Raw genomic sequence first — 14,542 nt, 5'->3', positions numbered from 1 at the left:
CTTGTTTGGCTGCATTGTTTAAAACCTTGAATCCAAGGAGATAAGATGAGATAGGAAAACAGATGTAAAGTAAAGGTCAACACACTATCTTAGGTTTGCCTGAGTTCAGGAATAATGCATCTTCAAAGACATTTTGTTTCCAAGGACCATGGTGAATGGGTTCTGAAAGCAATGCAGAAGCATTTATTTGATATTATTTTGAGTGTTTATAATCCTATCAGAGAGAAATGGTCTGCTTGTAGATGGAATGGGGCCCTCATAGATAAGTTTGCAGCTTCTCCACTGTGACAAGACATTCCTTTTGTATGGTTGGGTAATTTTTTTTTGTCTTGGCTTAGGAAAAACAATAGTATGGAATTGTTTGTCAGGTACTTTATGAACATATTCACTGCTCTGTCAGAACCATCATTGTTGAAACTTGCATAATGGGCTTTGGGAGTGTCAGAAGCTTGCTGGCGCAGATCAAGAAGAACATGCCATTGAGTTGCAACATTCATATGACCCCATTCAAAAGGTGTTCCTCGATCAGAGTTTAGGAGAACCTGAAGCATCTGAGATCTCCTTATTAGATTAGATGTGAGAAGCAAAATTGTCAAAAAGCCAATTGTGTGTGGAAACTTTAAATGTAGTTCATGTTTTATCTGTAAGAGTACTATGGAAATAAAATGTTTTGAATGTCCCCCTCTCCCCAAAAAACCCATATAAAAAGGCATTGTATATTTTTCCATCTCTAACTCAAAAAATGTTGTATATGAGATAAAATGTGAATGTGACTTATTAAACATAGGAAAAATGTCAAGGCACATTAAGGTTAAAATTTTGGAGCGCTTATCATGGATCAGAAATCACATATTAGATGTTCCATTAGTAACACACTTTCTGGAGGTTCAACAAGCACCTGAGTCATTGAGATTCTTTGTAACAGCAAAGTTTAATTCGGGCTCTATAAATATCGACTTGACATGACATTGATCTCAATTAGATTCTTATTAGATACATAGACTTGGCACCATATTACCTATAGTTCTAAATGTAAACTGGAATTTGACCCATTTCTTTTAAAAGAGCAAAATGTCCCAACTGAGCCTAAGAAGACTGAATATAAGATGAAGCCAGGTTAAGGCAAATCAAGGATGCTGGTGAGCTGATAGCAAGATGTTCTGCAAGGCTGCTCTTTTGTCATATAAAACTACTCCAGTTAACATGGAAACACTATTGCCAACCATTTTTTTAAAAAAGGGACTTTAAAATTATGCAATATAATTTAGTAACTATTGTTGTCTATGTTAAGTGTTCTGAATGAGAGACTCCATTGTTAAGATATAATAAGTTTGCTTTTGAGTAAAAATTTACATGAAGTGGTGGGATTCAGCAGGTTCGCACCACTTCGGCAAAACCAGTTGTTAAAATGGTGCTTGTAAACAACCAGTTGTTAAATTATTTGAATCTCACCACCGGAACCGGTTGTTACATTATTTGAATCCCACCACTGTTTACATGGATATTTGTTTTGCTTTGAATACATGGGAGAACTGGTTATTTGAGATCTTGCATTGGTGGTGCCAGTGACGTAGGCATAGATTTTTTATGGGGGGGTTGGGGGTGAGGCCACGCCCCACCTGCCTCTGGGGGGTGGCCACGCCTCCCCAAGCCCCACCCCCAGCCTAAGTGCTTATAAAAGCAGCTCTCTGAGGCAAGGGATGGCAGACTCCCGTGACCCGCCCGCCCCGCTTCCCCCCACAGTAGAAGAACATATTTTTAAGAAATCTCCACCAGTTGCTAAGAGTGTAACAGCACACAAATATCTTTAAAATGGCGATGGGGAAAATAACTCGGCTTGGCAATGCTTTGGGGAAATGGCTCACTTGGCAATGTGAGAGGCAGACTGGGAGGGGATCTTTTAGACTATGTATATGGGGAAATATAGCATGGAGCATTCCGTGGAGTTACACAAGGAGTCCAAATTGAGTTTAAAATGTTTATATAAATTTGGTTTCAAACACACATACAGGAAGATATGGAGGCACATACACACAAGTTCCTAGAGATATAAAAAGGTGAGAAAATAGGTTGGGATGATAGAGTGGGAATTGGGAAGGCAGCAGGGTGATACATTACCTAATGGTTCCAATGCAGCAGATGAAGTAGAAGGCAGGGACTCTATACCAGCACAGAGATCCCGGAGAAGGACGATATCATGTCTCACACCAACTTGACCAAGGGAGGTTCAGGTTAGAAATGAGCAATGAGCTTAAGGTGAGCAAGGCTTTTATAGGGTGGATCGCTAGTTTGGCAGGAAAAGAGACCCTTTGCATTAGATTTCATTTCTTACAGCTGTGCTGGTTTGCAGGGGCTGAGCTAATCAGTAGCTCTATTTATATATATATAAACCTTTATTAGGCATAGAATCCATATAACAGCCAACATTGTCCAAACAAGTATCCCATACATGAGAACCATTGCAGGTAATCATTTAAAAGTTTCTATAAGGAACCTAGCTACAAAAGTTAAAATCTCGGAGGCGGAATTGCTTAGTAGAAATGTAATAGAGTATTCATTAAAGATTACAGGACAAAGAGCAAAAAGTCTGGTCCTAGATCCCTTGTATTTGGGGCAGTCGTAGCTCTCTATCTATTGTCCTAAACCCAGGGGTTAGTAGCCAATTGTTTCCTTGATTACATTAGCAACACCTTGAATAGGTGGTTGGAAGAGCGAGTCTCTGGCTATTGTAATTTAGCTGAGGCAGCGAGATTAAATCAGGGATGGGAGCACTTAGGAGCTTTTAGGAACAGCTGAAGGGAAGGAAGGGTGCAGCATCTCAATTCAAGGGATAGTTCATATTTACAACTCTTTTGACTGTAGCTCTGGCTAGGGTGTGGACATCAAGGAGCAAATGAGTAGATTTATTTTCTACTGACTGTTTGCTATTCCTTAGGCTTGCTGTTAGCCCATTTTATCCTCCGCCACACCATATATATTTGTTAGCCTTAATATTGCTCAAAAATATATCTTACATATACCTTGTATTGATAAATATCCCGGCTTGGATGTGTGATTTAAGATGTGGGGTGGAAGGGGTACATAACAGCTCCCAGCTGGCAGCCGGCAGTCCCTTCTCACTCCCCTCCAGGCAGAGAGGTAGCTAGGAAAATAGAGCTCAGTGCAAAATGTGAGGTTTGCACACACCCACACACCCCATGGGCGACTGCTGTGATGCTGGAATCCACCCCCAAACAGCATCACTTTCAATGGTGTTTAAATCAGGGAGCCCAGATTCTCCTTTTAAATCCTCCTTAAAGGGAGAATCTGAGGTCCCCAGATAATATTGAAAGTGATGCTGTTTTGGGGTGGATTATCCCCCACCCTGAAACAATATCACTTTCAATGTTTAAACTGGAGACCTCAGATTCTCCCTTTAAATCCATGCTGAAGGGGGTGGATTTAAAAAGAGAATCTGGGAAAATTTGGGGGGTGCCTGCTGTCAGGGGTACAATTGTTAAGCTAGCAGCACCAAACTTTCAGGGTATCTTTGGGAGACTCTCCTATGATACCACCCAGGTTTGGTGAAGTTTGGCTCAGGGGGTCCAAAATTATGGACTCTCAAAGGTGTAGCCCCCATCTCCTGTTAGCTTCCATTGGAAACAATGGGGGATGGGGCACCCCTTTTGGGGCCCCATAACTTTGGACCCCCTGAACCAAACTTCACCAAACTTGGCTGGTATCATCAGGAGTGTCACCTGACGATAGCCTGAAATTTTGGTGCCACTATCCTAAAAACTGCGCCCCCTGCAGGCCAAAAACTGAAAAAACACTTAAAATACAAAAACCCACAAACGGGGGGACAGAGCTTCGGACATGCAATGGGGGGGGGGTCTGATCCCGAGAACCCCTCCTTATCTATGTCCTTGGGTGGTGCTTTTGTTGTTGTGTGATGTTTGTTGCATCTGTGCCTTGCTTGTGAAGTATTTGTATCTTTTGTTTCCAAGCCAGAAAGAAAAGAATATTTTCTTTTAGTGCTATCAAGAGAGAATCCTTCTTGGATGAGTTTTCCAGCCTTATCTAGTTCATTGCAATGTATTGTTGAAGGCTTTCAACAGCCAGTATCATATTTTTGTAGCTTTAGCATCATCCATTGCCTTCACAGTAATAGCAATGTTCAAGAAATACCAGCCTTTAATACCTTATCCCACCAGGAGGTGGCACATAATGCGTGTCAGCATTATTATATACTTTAAAATCTTATCAGATTTCTATTTTTTACTTACTTTACAATCTTGAGTTCTGTATAACCCTGAGAATGGAGAGGAAACCACAAAGCAAAATATGATAATATTTGAAAGTATGTAATAAGTGCTGTGTGAAGTCTTCTTTTCCTCATACTTGCATAATAATGAAGGTTCTTGTAATAATTCCATTTGTTATAATGCTTTCTTAAATCTCTGATTAGGTGCTTCAAATGCATGTCCCCAGATTAAGATATCAGTGTAAACTTTGGTGCCCTCAAGGTTTTAAGGAGACAAAGTGTAGTTCCGTGAAAGGTCTCTCATGCAGACTTTAATCCAAATGGAAGTATGAGACAGCAATATTTCCAAAATGCAATGTTAAATGTACAAAGCTCTGCACTTTCTTTATCTACAGGTATCTGCCAAAAACTGTGAGGAAGAATGTGAGGGAAAAATACTTCACTCCAGCCATCTCCCTGAATATCCCTTCCTTTGCTGGCAAGGGGAAATAATTTGTTGACAAATTTGTTTAGTTGCTTTGGATCAAGACATAAGCATACTTTTCCATCTTTCCCTCTACAGTTACTAGTGACATTTTCTGGGCTCTTCTACTTTTTCTATTATATTCATGCTACAATGTTGTCTAGCCACTCTTCTTTCACTGAGGTCCCTTCCGCACATGTAGAATAATGCACTTTCAATCTACTTTCAATGCACTTTGAAGTTGGATTTTACTGTGCAGAATCGCGAAATCCACTTTCAAACAATTGTGAAAGTGAATTGAACGTGCATTATTCTGTCTGAATGCGCATTGTTTCTGTCTGTTTTCAAGCTAGAGGTGCATTTCTAGAAGCATATACGATGCGATGGTTCCGTTCAACCAGAGTTGCCAGGTCACCTTTGGCCTGGAAGAAGATGGAGGAATAGAGCGTCCATATTTAGGTTGGGAAACTTCTGGAGATTTGGGGATGGAATCTGAGGAGGCAGGGACCTTAGTAGGATACAATTCCACAGAGTTTATTAGTCTGTTAACTGAACAGCTAAAGCCTTTAGAAGTGGTTCAAAAGTGGGAGTTTCTCTTAAAAAAACAGCTTCTCCCACCCAAAACCTGCTAAATGTGAGACATACTGAGCCAGCATGGTTAGCATATTGTTCTAGGTAGGATCTGGGAGACCCAGATTCAGGTGAAGCTCTTTGGGTAATTTTGAAGAAATCACTCACTCTTAGTCTAATGTACCTGACAGGGTTGCTATGAGGGCAAAATGGAGGAAGGGAGACTGATGTACTTCTTTGAACCCCTTTGAGGAAAGGTAGGATTAAGAATGTATTAAATAGACAAACAAATAAATAGAGCTACAACTCATGTGACATCTGAATAGCATGACAGGATGAGGGGATTCAGAGTTATGTCCCAAGGAGGCCAAGAGGAATAAGAAACATAAGCTGAACAACAGGACATGTGCCACAATGAGTCACAGAACAAGGGGTTGAGTGATGCAGGAATCCTTTCCACTACCAAATGACTGTATCTCATCATCTCCCTGCTCTTCTGAGCAGGGAACATTTGTTGTCTGTGAATGCTTACTAGCAGCATGCACCTTAGGAATGCCAGCCTCTAGTTGGGGCCTGGGGATCTTCTGGAATTACAGCTCATCACCAGACTACAAAGATTAATTCCCTGATCCTGTAGTTATACCCTCTACCTTTTTTAGTTATAGCCTGGGACCCTACTAGAGTAAGTGGCTAACTGAAAAACAGGCATTAGTGATATTGGAGGAGTTCGAAACTCTAAGAACTCTACGTGGTACCCTCACTATAAGCGTAAGAAAACATGCTGTAGATATTTATCAGATCATTCCAATCCTTCTTTAAGGAAAGCTTTTATTAAGGCATGTTTCCAATCCATGCCTTCAGCTGTTTGCCAGGGCAGATTCAATAAAACCCCTTTGGACTTCTTTGACCAGGCCTGCGACCTTTGCAAGGTTGAAGATCTTATTCATTACTAGCGGGGCCCGGCCATGCGTTGCTGTGGCAATTGTCCTTCTCATCACAGTCCGCAACCCACACAGATGTCAATGCAGGTCCAATGATCCCCAGCATAGCCTTTTGGGAGCTGCAGTGGCATAGTGGCTAAGAGCAGGTGCACTCTGATCTGGAGGAACCGGGTTTGATTCCCAGCTCTGCAGCTTGAGTTGTGGAGGCTTATCTGGGGAATTCAGATTAGCCTGTGCACTCCCACACACACCAGCTGTGTGACCTTGGGCTAGTCACAGCTTTTCGGAACTCTCTCAGCCCCACCCACCTCACAGGATGTTTGTTGTGAGGGGTGAAGGGCAAGGAGATTGTAAGCCCCTTTGAGTCTCCTACAGAAGAGAAAGGGGGATAGAAATCCAAACTACTACTGCTTCTTCTTCTTCTTCTTCTTCTTCTTCTTCTTCTTCTTCTTCTTCTTCTTCTTCTTCTTCTTCTTCTTCTTCTTCTTCTTCTTCTTCTTCTTTTGGGGTGGTCAAATGGAATCCCTCTTTCCCTTTTCAATTTACATTATTATATGGTGCTGGCTTGGTTTTTTAGTATAAGTTAACCCTTCCCATTCCACGACGGAACTGTCCAGAGTGCGAATCCCACTGTCCATGAGGCTGGTTGATACGCACAATCCTGGCTTGGGGAAGGCCAGAATCTTTGGAGGAGCAAGTGGGAGAGCTATCCCAGGCTCCAGGGCAGCAGGAGAGGCAGGGGTGGTGAAGGTGCTCAGATCGAGGCCAGCTCCCCTCTGGGGTTTTAAAGCGGCCATGTGCAAAAGAAGCGGAGCCAGTAAGTGTTGGTTCCAGATCCAATTCCCTATGGATTTTCTTAGAAAGAAAAAGGCAAACTCCAGCTTGCTTTTTAGTAAAACAGAGCTGTGGGCAAAATATGGGTGGAGGAAGTGGTGTAAGTGGTGGTTGGATGTGAAGGAGGGCAGAGTAGAGGTGTGTGAGGGATGAAGTGGATGTAAGTATGGAGAGTATGTGTGTTGTGTGGTAGTATTGGGTGAGGCACAGAGAGTGAAAGTTACCTTGCATGTGTGTGTAGTAGGGGGAACCCCACCTGACGTCTTACACGGCAAAGTGTTTGGTGTTTCACTTCCACTCGTATTACCTAACAGTATTACCTATTAACTGTTTTCACTGCTCATCTCTGGCCATCTCTGCAAACATTCTAAGGGCATACCAAGGCCTCAGGCCACAGACAGGCTGCACGAACATTCTAAGGGTGACAGTTAAACAGAGCCAGCTTCATGGCCTGGTGCGCCAGGAAAAAGATGTTTTGCCTGGCTCAGGTATGGACTTTTGGCAATTTGAAGGTACGATTACCTGCCCGCAACAGGGAGGGACGTCCTGTTGGGGGCGATCCATCCAGCCATTTCGGCATTAGGGCAAGACCAACAAACGAATGGTTAGCTTTTTATATATATAGATTTGTTACATTGTCCAGAATATGCAACCATGCACATCAAGATGAATCAGGCCTTGATAAATTTTTCTGGATCTGATGAAGATCATACTGATTTTCTTATGGCTGTTTTTTAATCCAACTGTTACCTGTACAGTTATTACTTTCACACTTTGGTCAATTAGGCTAAGGAGGAAATTTGTTTGTATTAATCCAGAGGGAACAGTAAATTAATAATGAATATTTATCCTTTTATTGAACCGAATTGGGATATCTTACATGTTATGAATTTTTTCCTTTTTTGGTTGACCACTGCTGTAAAGGTATGATGTAGTATTATGACTTTAAAGTTTTTCTGTATTCTTTTGTTTTAACTATGAGTACATCCGCGTAATGTTATGGCCTATGGCTTCATTGCAATCACTCGATATACATATATAGATTAGTTCTTCTGGAGAAAATGGATGTTTTGATGAGCTAGTCCTCACCAGACCCCACTTCCAAATTTCCAGCAGTTTTCTAACTGGGAGATGGCAACCCTACACCCCATTCCCCACAGGGGCCAGGGGACCTGACAACCCTACCTTTCAAAAAGCATCAAAATAAATGGCAGGTCTATAGGGATTTGCAGCTCCTAAGGTACAGGTTTGCAAACCAACATAGGGGTCCTAACTCATGGGTTGTACATCACTTCTATTGGGATTGGTGGTAACCCAGTGGGAGAGGCCCTGTAACACACCTGAGGGTCCTGATTTAGAGAATGAGCCCTCAAGGGCATAGCCTTGTGAAAGTGTTTCTTGAGCGAACATGGGCCCAGAGCTGGCACTGGGAGTTTGTTGCATGGGCGAGGGGCCTAAATTTGTATCTCCTCTGAGTCACCCTGTGTTATCATTACAAAGATGACCTTCTAGCAAGTAGCATGGGAAGCCTTCTAACACCCATATTTTGTATAGCCTTTTTTTTTTGCCCTTGACCCCGGGTTATCTCAGCAGCTCCATCTTTTTAGCCTGCCTTGTTTTTTGTCCTTGGCCGTGTGCAATATTATTTCCTTTCATCTTTCTTTTTAGAAAGCAAGTCATGCCAGTTTCTGCTTATGAGAAAAATATTTCATTCCTGCAGTCATTCCTGTCATTCTGCTTTGGGTCTATTCCAGCTTGGATTCATTCTGCATGGACATTGCAAAAACATGGAGACTTTCATCTCTCTGGGCCTGATGAATGTGTCACAAGTGCTGTTTCAGAGAGCTTTTCTGCTTGTGATCTCAACTTCTCAGATGCTGGAATGTTAGGAAATACTTGGCCGAGGGTGTTTGAATGATGTGTCCTTCATAGGGCATTTCATATGTGTCTGCTAGGGAACCAATGATGAGCATTGAAATATATCAAATTTATTGTCACAGATATTGTCACAGAAAATATGGGTTACACAAGGGGATTAAGATCGTGTACACAATGTCTCCTTATGCTCACCCAATATTTACACATGGACTGTCATGTTTGCATGGGGGCCACAGTACATAGATTGCAGGCTGTGCAGGCAGTACATAGATTGCAGGCTGTGTAGATCTCAGCTACTCAGCTAGTACCCTCCAGTTATTTGATGTACAGATTGTGTAAATGTAAGGTTGCCAGCCATTGGCAGAGGAACCTCAGGAGCATTGATGAAGATTTATGAGATAGTACTTCCTGTTTTGGAACAGGAAATGATGTCATGATGCTCTAGTAATTTCTATTGTTTTCACATGCTGGGCTTTATGAACTATAGGAAAATGTGATGTCCAAAGCATGGTGTAAGGCGAGCCCCGGGACAAGGGGTGTGTTTATCCTAGGACTCAGGCTAGGTGAGCACAATTGTAAATTCCTTACCTCAAGTATACCTCAAAGGATTATCTAGGACACCTCTTTGGGTAGACCTTTGCAATTATATATCTGACTGTCTTACAGCTTCTTTCTTCTCACTCAAATAACAGTTTGTGAGGTAGAGTTGCCAGTACTGACTGAGTAAATACTGGGATATTTTTATGGCAGTGCTTGAGGATGGTGAAGTTTGAAGAGGATGTGATGTCACTTCTGGGTGACACTAAGAATGTCCCCAATTTCTAGATTTGTCAAGCATGGCTTAGCAACTGGCAAGAAATGGGGGAAGCAGGAACTCATGGAAGGAGTAATTGGTCTTTGATGTGATGATGCAATTTCCAATGTGACAGGAAGTGATGTAATTGCACTCTATCATTCACCTAAAACGTGATAATTTAACCATAACATGACACAGAGACGGTGGCATGCCTCTGAAGATGCCAGCCATAGATGCGGGCAAAAAGTTAGAAGAACTATCAGACCACATAGCCTGGAAAGCCCTCAACAGCCATTTAACCCTAGAGTTTGTGGTGAATGCTAGAACATCATCCACTATGATGACATCCTTTCCAGACCACACCAGACATTGCATAATCATGCCAGGGAATATAATTATATCACCCATTTTGCCACCATTTTATTCCTGCTGCCTAACGGAGCATTGGTGAGCAGTGTGGGATGGAGTGGGAGATCTCCTGCCACCAATGGAAATGTGGCAACTCTACCAATCTTTATGGTAAATAGCATAGACATGGAAAAATCCCTAAATCATCTCTGGTGATCATTCATTCAGCCTTCTCAGGTGATCATTCATTCAGCAACTCACTCACCCTGTTGATTCTGAACTTTTTCAGAAATAGTGGGTCTGAAATCCAGATCCTTTCAGTCCACCTGTCAAATTTAAGGTCTCCAATACCTAGGGAGGTGAGAGCAAAGAAAAATTTGGTCTGCAACTGGCAAAATAGCCTCTATCAGCAGTGTGTAGTCTGGGAGCATTCAGAGGCTCAACCAGAGTGAAACACCATTCCATCGGAAGTCCCTCCAAGGAGCTCAGAGTGGCATGCTCTATTGTAACCTACAATCCTGTGAAATAGGATGAGAGAGAATGACTGGCCCAATGTCACCCAGAGAGCTGCATAGCTGAGTGGGAATTTGAACCTCAGTATCCCTAATTCTAATGCAACACTCTGACGATTGTGTTACACTGGCTTTTAAAAGGATACCTTCACCTATTATATATGCAAATTACTGTCATGCTTTGTTCTACACCTAGTACTTTAGAAAACAACTGCAATCTTGAAGCCAAGTTTTACATTAATCTTAAAGCCAAGTTTTAAAGTAAGAGTCATACATAATATGGGCACAATCCATTTGCCCACGGTACCAAAGAACAGAGATAAATTACATATAGCCCCACTTCCACGCCCCTATTTTCCACATGCAGGTATGTGAAAGTGTCGTGTTGAATCATTAGAGGGAATGGAAAGTCTATGCATGCCTCCCATATTTCTGCTAAATCTTTGATTCTGTTTAATGAAAACTGCTCATTGTTGGGAGAAGGAAAGGTTGAATGAAGATATGGAAAGTGTGTGCAGTTCTTTCATTCTTCCTGAATTCTGACATCATTTCCAAACTTTTTTGGGGTGCCGCCACCTTGGCTCCAAGACGTCCCTTACCTTGAAAACAGGGTCACCATAAGACAACTGTGACTTGATGGCATACATACACAAGTGTTTTGGAAAAGGACTGAGGAAGGTTTAGTAATCCTGGACAGTCATTTTCAGCCACAGCAGGTGAACAATACTGAAGTAGTTGAACCCATAGTTTAACTTGGGATAAAGCAATTTTTTATGTTCAATTTCTGAAGGGACTGAAGGAGAGTTGCTGCTTTGGTCTTTCCTGTATCCTTTGCCTCCGCCTCCTTAAGTTGTGTTTTGGTCGCATTACGAGAAGACGGGTTACTGGAAAAAACAATATTGCTAGGAAAAGACTCACCCTTCCATCCTTCCAAGGTTGGTAAAATGCATACCCAGGTTGCTGGGGATAAAGTATGATTGGGGAATGCAATGACAAATGACCCCATAAGTTATCTTCCTAGTAAACATCATCTGTGATGTCACCCCATGGGTCAGTAATGAGCAACCTTTACCTTTAAGTCATACTATGAAAGCCCTCAGCACCTAAATCCATCTCACAGTTTCACTTCCTCTATTGCACAGAAAGTGTTGGATTATTTTTACAGCCTATCCACCTGCATGGCTAGTTAGCTGAATTTAATATGATCTTTTTAAAAATGCAAAACAGATGCTAAACAAGGGGGAAATAATGCTTGGAATGATCTCAGAAAAAACACTAAAGCATGCAATACTTTGCAAACTTAAACTTAGAAAAATGCAACATGATTCTTCCAAATTACAGTTTACCATTCTCCATACTAGAAAGACTAGCAGGAGAGTATGTTTAAATAGTAAGAGACAAGCCAGCTGTGTTACATGTTGTAGTAGATAATTTGATCTTTATGTTGCCGCCTAAACCTAGTCTAAGTACAGCTTCAGATGGACATGTTGAGATGAATTTTACAACTTGCATCTCCTTCTACTAATCATTCCTCCAAATCCTTGGAACACCAGATAGCAGGAATTAGCTTCAGCCCATTGGATTGAGTAAAGGGTGCCAGCAAAAGCAGATTCTGTGAACCTACAAACTTGGGCACTGGACCTTTTAAAATCTGCACTGAGGTTGGGTGTGTAATCCTCTGCTTCATTACCACTTTGATGTATTATACCACTAATTACTACTTTAAACTGGAATAAATGTCAGTGGCTATACTAAACTAATACCATATGGCTGAAAGTATGAATTTAGCTTTGTCTGCTAAAAAAAGATATTTTGCTTGCTGCTACGACACAAGTAACATTGGCTGCATATAGAATGTAACATGTAGGCAGTAAGAGCCAGAGGACATGGTAACATGATTCATTACATAAACAGTAGCCATGCATAATCCAGTGCTGAGAACTCTGATGGTTCCCTCAGAAAGAGGCAGAGAAAGCTGCCAGGGATTTTAGAGTTCCTATCCCCTTTTCTCAATTTGTTGTTTATTTATGCTTATCATCCTATTTCTCCTTTAAGCAACTAATTTTCCCTTAAGGCTTCACAAGGAGAGGAACAGGGATAAAAAGCTGTCAAAGAGATGTTTGTTAAGCACAACTCATTTACCTTAACAGGAAGATGCCTTAAGCTCCACCCCCGTCCCCTATTCTCCAGAATTCTCAATAGTCAAAACTTAGCTTACCCTATGATGTAGATAATGTGTTCAGGAAGACAAGACTTCAGAAAATAGTCAACTAAAGTTTGAAGCAAAATGTACCCTGTAACTCATAACTTTTGATAGGGATTTGCTCACTGTTACTCACTTTTGGAAATTTTAACTATCAAATTTTATGGAAATTTTAACTTTCAATATGCAGGACCACAAACATCACAAATATAATTATTACTTAAAAAATTCTATCAATGTAGCAGAAAATGAATGCTATCTAAAATTGCATTTATTATATATAGATAAAATTTTAGATAACATCAATTTTCTGCTACATTTATAGCATTTTTAAAAAAGTAATAGTTATATTTGCGATGCTTGTTGGTCCTGTATATTGATACTTTAATTTTTTAAATTACTTATATTTATTAAAGTTACAGGCTGAGTGGTCTTGTAAGGAGAAAGGGAAGATAGAAATGAAAAACCCATTATTGTTAATATATCATCTATGTCTGACTCAACAAATAATATAAAACTCAATATATTATATGAATTTAAAAAGTAAGCATCGTGGACAGAGCTTGCTGAGCAACTATTTAGATTGTTCCATTGTCTAATTTTTTTTTAGCGCAACACAGGTTCATAGTATCCAGTTGTTATAGTGCTATTCTGAAGAGGTATTTGTATGTGTGCCATCAAGTTGCTTCTAACTTATGGCAACCCTATAAATCTATATCTATAAATGCGAAATACCACTGACTGACTCACTGACTGACTCATCAAAAAAACTCAAAACCCACCGAACCTACAAAGTTGAAATTTGGTACACCTGTTCATTATGTGGTTTAGGTGCTCACTAAGAAAGGGTTTTTCAAAATATTCAGTTTTACTCGAGTTATTACACATTTACTGTTGAACTCTGGCCATCTGTGTTACTGTTGAACTCTGGCATCTGCGCGAACATTATAAGGTGACAGTTAAAAACCTGCTTGCCAAGCTAAAGGATGCAGTATGGGGAGTAAAAATGATTCATTTCACAGGAGATGTTAATTAAGGGCACTTTGACGCTCTACTTCCATGTGTTGAATTGACAAGTTCTGATAATGCCCACCAAACAACAAGCACAATTGAGCCAATGGTGGCTCAACTGGATTCTACCACTGACCTCCTCACCGCATACGAACCTGTTCCTTCTGTTGAAACAGCTAAAGGGAGGAGAGGGATTAAACTCAGAAAGCAATTTACAGATTCGGTTAGAAAAAGACAACTACAGGAAGCTGCTGCAACATATGCGAAAAACAACCCAGATATTCATAAAGAGACTATGAAAAAGTATGCTGAATGTCACCCTGAAGTTCATAGAGAGGCTGTGAAAAAATATTACTCTAACAACCCTCATGTTAACCAGACCGCTACAGCCGAATACAATAAAAAAAGACTACAAATCAAATTGTCACCTTGGACTAAAAAATATTTGTCGGGTTTTGAATATGGATCTCACATTGATTACTGTGGAGACAAGGTGATTGATCTCGGACTTCGATCGTCCTGTGCTTGGTGTCATGCTCTGAAGTGGTGGGATGAGCCCCCAGGAATGTGCTGTAGTGGCGGTAAAGTTCAGCTTCCTGCCATTCAACCCTACCCTGAACCTCTTCACAGCCTTCTCACTCATCAGCATCCAATGGCAGAACACTTTCTTTCTGCTTCCTGGAAATACAGTGGATGCTTCCAAATGATGTCTTTTGGAGCCCGAAAGGTGAAAGAGAGCAATT

The sequence above is a fragment of the Sphaerodactylus townsendi genome, linkage group LG10, assembly GCF_021028975.2.
Source record: "Sphaerodactylus townsendi isolate TG3544 linkage group LG10, MPM_Stown_v2.3, whole genome shotgun sequence".
Taxonomy (NCBI): domain Eukaryota; kingdom Metazoa; phylum Chordata; class Lepidosauria; order Squamata; family Sphaerodactylidae; genus Sphaerodactylus; species Sphaerodactylus townsendi.
The sequence above is the reverse complement of the archived record's forward strand: the minus strand, read 5'-3'. Positions refer to the sequence as shown.